This window comes from Octodon degus, unplaced genomic scaffold (genome assembly GCF_000260255.1).
Source record: "Octodon degus isolate 3935 unplaced genomic scaffold, OctDeg1.0 scaffold00054, whole genome shotgun sequence".
NCBI classification, from domain to species: domain Eukaryota; kingdom Metazoa; phylum Chordata; class Mammalia; order Rodentia; family Octodontidae; genus Octodon; species Octodon degus.
This window is the reverse complement of record NW_004524630.1, coordinates 11,019,831-11,028,878: the sequence shown is the minus strand read 5'-3', so window position 1 is coordinate 11,028,878 and position 9,048 is coordinate 11,019,831.

Genomic DNA, 9,048 nt, shown 5'->3' with positions numbered 1-9,048 from the left:
TGGCTCCAAGGCAGAGAGAGAGAGAGAGAGAGAGAGAGAGAGAGAGAGAGAGAGAGAAAGAGAGCGCTCTTTCTACCCTTTATATTGTATCAAATCTACTGGGATTAGGAAGGTGCCAATCCAATCAGTGGGCTGATCCAGCAATCGCTGACCCTTAATCCCATTGCTGCACTACCAATCAATCACACACTCTAGATTCAGCCACCTCCAGAACAAACCCTATGTCTGCATGAGGCTTTGGGAGTGATATCCAGGACAAACCATAACTGTGCCCAAGGTGAAGCAATGCATTATGGGAAGAGCAAATGGTAGCTCAAGCTGCTCATGTCATGGTGACTAGAAAGCTCAGAGGGGAGACTAGGTGCAAGGATCTCAGTATTCCCTGCAAGCACACAGCCTGAGTAACCTAATTTCCTGCCACAGGGCCTCCTACAACCGCCAACATCTTCACATAATGCCACAGACCAGGTACCAAGCCTTCAGTATGTAGGCGTTTAGGAACATTCAAGAAACAAATTATAGCAGTGGCCTTTTCAAAGTGGTTTCTTTTACTTAGCAATATGAAATTAAGTTTCTCCAAGTCTATTTTATGGCTTCCAGCTCATGTCTTTTTCAGCAGTGAGTGGTATTCCATTATTGGATGTACCACAGCCTACTTATCCATGTATCTACCAAAGGGCAACTTTGTTGCTTCCTAGTTTGGACAATTATTAATAACGATGCCTTGTATATCCCTCTAAAAAGGAGGTAAGGGGATGTATGTGCATGTACCAGCTCCTTAGGATGAATGTAATCATTATGTAGCACAAACATGCACTAATAAAAAAAGTTCCTCCACAGTGTTTTTCTTTTTTTTTGCATGTATGTGTGTGAATGCAAGTTTTAAATTCATTTGGTTAAACATTAAAGAGATTGGGGCTGGGGAGATGGCTCAGTGGAATAAGCACTTCCGTGGCAAGTGCAAGGGCCTGAGTTCAATCCCTGGTTCTGCCCCCCCAAAAAAAATATTAAAGAGATTGCTAGGCCATATGATAAGAAAATGGTGAACTCTGCCAAATGGCTGTATCATTTGCCATTCCCTACCAAAATGAACGTGAGTTCTTGTCATGTGTCATCTTTATGAGCATTTGATGTTACCAATGATGTAGATTTGCACAATTCTAACAGATATGTAGATGTTTTTATTTACATTTCCCTGATAGCATATAATAGGGATTATCTTTTCATATACTTACTTTCTATTTGCATATTTTTTATGAGACATGTTAAGGACCTTGGTTCATTTTTAAACCAAATTGCCTGTGTTCTTATTGTTGAGTTTTCAGAATTAAAAAAAATACTTTGAATAATGGTCTTGTCTCATATAAAAGGTCTTCTTTTAGAAATACTTCTCCCAATCTATGGCTTATGTTCTCATTCTCTTGACAGTCGCTTTCTCAGGTCAGAACTTTTGAATTTCATCCAGTTTATCACCTCTTTTTTTTAATGGATGACACCTTTGGTTACATATTAAATAATGATCACCAACTCAACATCATGTAAATTTTCTCTTGTATTATCTTCCAATAGTTTTATTTTACACATAGAGTCTGTGGTTCATTTTGAGTTAATTTAGACAGGAGGATCACTACAAGTCTGAACTGCATAGTGAGTCTCTATACCAAATAAATAAATAAATTGATTAATCAAAAGTTTTTAAAAAAAGAAATCAGAGAAGTAAATAGAGAGATATTCCATGTTCACAAATAGGAAGGCTCAATATTGTCAAGATGTCAGTTCTTCACAATGAAAGTCTCCAGAAGTTATTTTGTAGATAGTAACAAGCTGATTTTCAAGGATCAAGATCTTAGTGAAAATGGAGGTATAACATAGACATAGACGATGTCTTAGCTCCTTCTGTCGTCTCTGGGACAAATCACCCAGCACCTACAAGTTAAATGAGAAGCACTTCATTTTGACTCACATTTTGTGGAGGTTTCAGTGCATAGCTTACTGGCTCTAAGGAAAGACAGCATGGCAGTGGGGAAGGGGTAAGGATGGGGTGGGATGGAGGTGGTGGAGGGTGAAGATGCTCACATCACCGTGGGGGAAGGATCAAGGGAGGAGCTGGGGAGGGGGACACCCTTCCGGGTCATGTCCCTGGTGTCTCACATCTTCTGACTGGAAATCATCTTCTATGGGTAATGCTGTTAGCCACACGCAATCCAATGGTCTTTCCAAAGCTCCCCCCTTGAGCCCAAGAGGCTTTGGGGGGACATCTGGATATAAAGCGAGCAGATGCTAACCTCCGTAAGCAGTTAGATACAAAAGCATAGAGTTTAAGGGACAAGTTTGGGATTGAGATATGACTTGGTGAAAGAAAACAGAGATGACAAAGCAATGAGCCTGCATGTAATCTCCAAGTGATTTCTCTAATCTGAGGCTTTGACAGACTGGAGAATTTTGCTCCTGATACAATGGCTCTTCCCAAGGTAGGCTAAGTCCTAGAGACAGTAAACTGTCCCTGGGCTGTACCTTTCAAATGCAAACCAAATAATTCAGAGTGGTGCCCACCGCTTCCTTTATCAAGCTCTCGCCTGCCTGGCCACCATCCCCTCACCCTAATCACCCTATGCTCAGGAACCTCATGACAAGAGACGGTGCCCATGCCCCAGAGCCCACGGAAATCATTCAGATCAGCTAATCCTAAACTTGTTGTCTTAGTTACTTTTTACTCGTTGCTGGGCCAAATACCCAAAACTCAAAATGAAGGAAGGAAAGGTTTATTCAGCTCACAGTTACTGGAGGGTTCAGTCCATATTCCGCTGGCTCCAAGGCAAACAACAGCAGTTCATGCGGCAGAAAACAATGAAGAGCAGAGGAGGAGCAGCAGCTGCGGCGGCGTCCATCAAGCCTCTCTCTTCCCTCTGCGCTGACTGCAAAGATCAGAAGATCAGTGCTCCACAGTGAAGATCTGAGCTCCTCCAAAGTGGCACGGCTGCCAAGATCAAACTCCTCCAAAGACCAAAGACCCGGACTTCTCCACGGAATTGGGGCGGGCGGCAGGAAACCAAGCAGGGCGGCTTCCTGCCTTTCTCAATTCCTGGGCCCTTCCCACCTGCATGACGAGGCCCCCATGCTGAGAGCTACGAGAGCTGATTCAGCCAAGGTGACACAATGTATCAACTAACACACTTGTCTATCATGCTTTGCCTGTTTCACGTGAAAAAATAATCTAGACAAATAGCAAATATTTTTCACAAAATCAATTCAAAATAAGTGAAAAATGAATGCTCTTTTCCACATCGCCCTATCCTCACTCCTTCACTCCTTCTGCCGCTCAGCCAGTCCTGAAGCTTCCTCAGGTGACTCTTTTTTTGTTTGTTTGTTTGTTTGTTTGTTTGTTTTTGGTGGAACCAGGGATTGAACTCAGGTCCTTGCCCTTGCCAGGAAAGCACTTATTCCACTGAGCCATCTCCCCGGCCCCTCTTTTTTATTTTAATTTTATTTTATTTACTTATTGTATTTTAGGGAAGGGTCTGCAGAGTGTCCAGGGTCTCACTACTAGATTGGACTCTAGTGATCTGCCTGTTTACAGCCTCCCAAGAGCTGGGATTACAGGCACATGCCGCCACGCCCAGTCTCAACTGCCTTCTCAGCACGCCCCGGGGGTGGAGCTGGAAAGGGCACATCCAACCCCTGGCCCCTGCACCAGATTGCCGACGTTTAATCCGCTGAGCTAATTGGCCGGCTCTCCCCAGGTGACTCCTGATGGCATGTCTCACCTCGTATTTCTAGGGCTCCATAAGAATAAACATTCTTTATGCAATCATTTCCATGTCTGTCTTACCATACCTAACTTGAACAAATTCCAAATAGCCTTAAAATACTAGAAATCTGTGGCAATCAAGAATCTGTGGATTTACAGAATGAGAGAAAATATTTGCAAAACATGTGTCTATGTCTAATTAAAATCTAATATTCAAAATATGTCAGGACCAGAAACAATTCAATAGCAAAAGACACTGAACGGAAAAAGTGACAACATCTGCCTGGGGGTGTAAGTCCCTGTTAGACCATGACCTTTGCATGCACCAAGCCCTGGGTTCTGTCCTAGCACCCAACCTCCAAGGACAATGTTTTATTTATTATTTTTATTTTATTTTTTTAAAATTTTATTTATTTATTTATTTATTTATTTATTTATTTATTTATTTTGCAGAACCAGGGATTGAACTCAGGCCCTTGCGCTTGCCAGGGAAGCGCTCATTCCACTGGGCCATCTCCCTGGCCCTATTTTTATTTTTGTATTTAGTACAGGGTCTACAGGATCTGCAGGGTCTCACTATGTAGATCCGACTCTTAGTGATTCTCCTATTTTCAGTCTCCCAAGGGCTGGGATTGCAGGTGTGCGCCACCACACCCAGTCTCAATGGCTGTATCAGTGAGCCCCAGGGATGAGGCCTGCGTGGCATGCGGGACCCAGGATTGAACCCTGGTCCCTGTGCATTCTCAAGCAGGCACTTAGTCTGCTGAGCTATCTTGCTGGCTCTAAAAAATGTTTCTAAAGACATTTCAGGGCATCAGAAGGGAGAGTGAGCTGGGCATGGTGATGCTCACCTGTAATTGCAGCACTCATGAAGCTGAGACAGGAGGATTGCCACAAGTTCCAGGCCAGCCTGGCCTACCCCGTGAGTCCAAGGCCACCCTGAATCACACACCGAGACCCTGTCTCAGAAAAAAAAAGTGATTATTAGAAGAGCAGGTGTTCAGAGGAGAGGGGAGAGGAAAGGAGAAGGGAGGCAATGGGATGAAGATTATCAAAGTGTGTATATACACATATGCAAATGTTATATGCATGTGCAAATACGCCACAATGAAACCCACTATTCTGCATAGCTAAAATGCATGAATAGAAAGAAAGAGTAAAAATGAACTCCTAGAATGTGTGACTTCATGAATAATTCTGGAGGATATAGTGTTAAGTGAAATAAGCCAGGTGTAGAAAAACAAATACCCATGATTTCACTTGAATTTGGGCTCTAAAATGATTGAACTGGGGCTGGGGAGATGGCTCAGTGGAATAAGTGCTTCCCTGGCAAGTGCAAGGGCCTGAGTTCAATCCCCGGTTCCGCAAAAAAAAAAAAAAAAAGAGCTGAACTTTTGGGCTGGCGAGATGGCTCAGTGGTCTAAAACACCTACTTGGAGCGGGCTTGGCAAAGCACAGGGAGCGCGGTTCAATCCCCCAGCACCACATGCCAGCCGGCCCCGCCCCCTGGTGGGCTGAGCTGGCGACACACACACACACTAAATAAATAAATAAATGGAAAAAAATTTAAAAAAATAAATAAATAAAATAAAATAAAATAAAATGATTGAACTAATTGAAGCAAATAAAAGAATAGTGATTGCTAAGGATCTGGGGGAGGTGGGCATTAGGGGAGAGCTTGGTCAAGGATATAAAGCTCTAATTAGAAGTTCAAGATATCCATTCTGTAATGTAGTAATTACTGTTAATAACAGTGATGGGACTTGCCAGATAGCTCAACAGATTAAAATGCCTGCTTAGGCAGATTCAGGGACCAGTGTTCCCTGGAATGCCATGCCAGCCCCACCCCTGGGGCGCACTGAGATGGCCACTGAGACTGGGCGTGGTGGTGCACACCTGTAATGCCAGCACTTGGGAGGCTGAGAACAGGAGAATCACTGTGAGTCTGATCTGGGTAATGATATCCTGTATTAAATACATACCAAAAAAACCCACAGTGAATTATATTTTGAAAATAGCTAAAACTAAACTTTAAGGATTCTCATCTCAAAAAATACTGTATGTGCTAATGCATATATTAGTTAATCCAATGTTGCCATTCCACAATGTGTATGCATTTCAAAACATAAAGAAATTTGTTTCTCAGGTAACAAAATAGTTTCTTATTCTAAGGGCTTCAGGTAGATCAAGAAAGATGAGCTCTGGGAATTAATCATCGATTTCATAGCCAGATGACTTTGCAATATTTCTTTCTTCTTTTTATTTTTTGGTGGTACTGGGGATAGAACTCAGGACCTTGCTTTTGCCAGGCAGGAACTTATGCCACTGAGCTATCTCCCTAGCCCAACTTTGCAATATTAAACTGTATTGTATGTAGGGAAAAGATAATGAAAATGAACACTTGAAATGGTTAGACTTTGTCCTAAGCAGGGGAAAGAAGCCCAGCTACAAAACAGAAAACATAGAAAAGAGAATATTCACACTCAGAGAATAAAGAGGTTTTTTGGCCTGTTCCTGGGGTGTGCTGAGCCAGCAAGAAGTCTAGGTGTGGTGCTGCACACCTGTAATCCCAGAGCTGGGGAGACTGAGAACAGGAGGATCAGTATGAATCCAGGCTGTGTAGTGAGACCCTAACCAAATACACAAGTGGAAAAAAAATAAAGAGGTGGGGTTTTTTTGTTTTTGTTTTTTTTCTTTTTTGCGGAACCGGGGATTGAACTCAGGCCCTTGCGCTTGCCAGGGAAGCGCATATTCCACTGAGCCATCTCCCTGGTGCCGAGGTGGTTTTTTTTTGTGTGTGTGTGCATGCACATGAGTATATGTTTATTTTCTTTTGTTTTTTATGTTTTGTGTGTGTATATGTGGTGCTGGGGTTCAAATTCAGGGCCCCACATATGCTAGAGCACTTAGCTGTATCCTCACTTAGCTAGATTGTCAATTTTGTGAGTATGTTTAAATCACAAGTATTGAGATTTCCATTATCAATAAGTTCCATGAAATTCTTGGTTACTGATGCCATATAATTCTGTGGGTCAAAAACTCAACTAGATTGTTTTAGTCACTTTTCTCATTGCTGGGACAAAATACCTGATTAAAGGAGGAAATGTTTGATGCAGCTCACAGTCTGAGAAGGCTTCAGTCCATAGTCAGCTGGCTCCAAGGTAGGGTGGCGCAGCAGAGGGCTGTCATAGAGAGGAAATGGTCCATGAAGAGCAGACAGGAGGCAGCAAAACAGCCAGCAAGCGAAACAGCCGCTGCCGCAGCAGCCAGCCCTTGTCTCTCTATACTCCATCCGGGCTACCTGCCCTTTGGGTGGTGCCATCCACATCCAGAGTGGGGGACTCTTAATCTGAGCACTGTTGAAAAGCCCCACCTGTGAGTACAGGAAGCTCTGGGGAGACATTCAGACACAGACCATAACATGGATTAAAAAGAGCTAGGAATGGCAGGGCACACCTGTAATCCCTGCACTCGGGAGGCTGAGGCAGGAGGATTGCCGTGAGTTGAAGGCCAGCCTGGGCTACATGGTGAGTTCAAGGCCAGCCTGGATTACATAACAAAACTCTTTCTCAAAATAAACTGATTTTTACAATCAGGACATGTTAGCCTTTTTTTTTTTTTCTGCTGTAACTATTGATTTTATTTTTTTATTTTTTTTCAAAATTTTATTGATAAACAGCAATGAGACAGTTTCAAATCAAATCGGAAGTACAGTTTCAACAAATAACACACTGCATATATTCTTTTTTTTTTTATTTGTGTGTGTGTGTGTGTGTGTGTGTGTGGCCAGCTCAGCCCACCAGGGGGCGGGGCTGGCTGGCATGTGGTGCTGGGGGATTGAACCGCGGTCCCAGTGCTTTGCTAAGCTTGTTCTAAGTAGGTGCTTTAGACCACTGAGCCATCTCACCAGCCCCACACTGCATATATTCTTCTTAGTGGTTAATTGCTGTACAAGATGCGGACTTGAGATCCTATTTACAAACACCATTAGAACAAATCATTCTATTCATTAAGGGAATGCAACTATATATCTATCCTAACCACTTTGAATACACAGAGGACATGTTAGCCTTTTATTTTTCCTGTATTAACTCCTTAGTACATGCTAAAAGAGCTGGGATAGTTTCATGAAAGCAGAAGAAAAAAGTAATAAGGAAAGGACTCCAGAAAGAAAGCAGTAATGTAGTACATTCACTGGGAAGAGACGGGTGGTAATGTGTGATAGGTTGGACCAAGAGAGATCCTGGTAGGTGGAGTAAGTCAGAGGCGCTTGGATGTCACCGCACTGGCCAGGCTGGCAGGTCGCTCCCTCTGGCTGACATCAACACGAGATGACAGCACTTTATTTTACTTTTGCTGAGCTTGATGACAGCCCCAGAAGCGGTTCTTCAGCTAGGCGTTAGCCATTCTGCTTTGATGTGAACTGGCAGTCGGTATGAAACACATTGCCAACCTGAGGGTAGGCAAAATCCAAAGAAGGAAATAAATACAATGAAAGAGCAAATGCAGGTTTACTTGATCAAAAAGGATAAAATGAGTGCAGTGTTCAAAACAAAACAGAACAAAAAATGTACTGGGCCGGGAAGATAGCTCAGTGGTCCAAGTACCCGCGTAGGCAAACACAAGGACCTAAGTTTGATCCCACGTACCACATGCCACGTAGGCCCCTGCACACTGCTGGCCACCAGAACCGGGTGTGGTGGTGCACGCCTGTAATCCTCGTACTGGGGAGGCTGAGACAGGAGGAGCACTATGAATCTAAACTGCATAGTGAGACCCTGCACCAAATACATAAACAAATAAAAAATTAAAAAACAAAAGAAAACACGTTCTATAACCTGAAAGAAGGCCAGAGCACTCTAGGGCCACTGGCACTCTGCTGTTTCTTGGGACTGTTCACCATAGCCGACATATGGAAGCAGCACGGGTACCATCCACAGATGAATGCATGAAGAAAATCTACTGCGAGCGCCCAATGGAGCACTGTTCAGCCCCAAGGAAGAGTGAAATCCTGTCATTTGCAAGAAAATGGGCGGATCTGAAGTCCATCATGTTGAGCAAAATAATTCATATGCCAAAAGACAAAAAATGTGTGTTTTCCTTGAATATGTGCAATCAAAAAAAGGACCAGAAAATGGAGGGAGAAATAACAGGGTGGGCAATGGAAGGGTGAGCAAAGTGTACACATTGGACCCCCAAATGTGAAACTGGGAGAGGGCAGGGCAAGGGAATGATGGAAAGGGTAAAAATAACAAATGCCATGTGCATGTACCAATATGACAAAATGAAGCCTATTAATC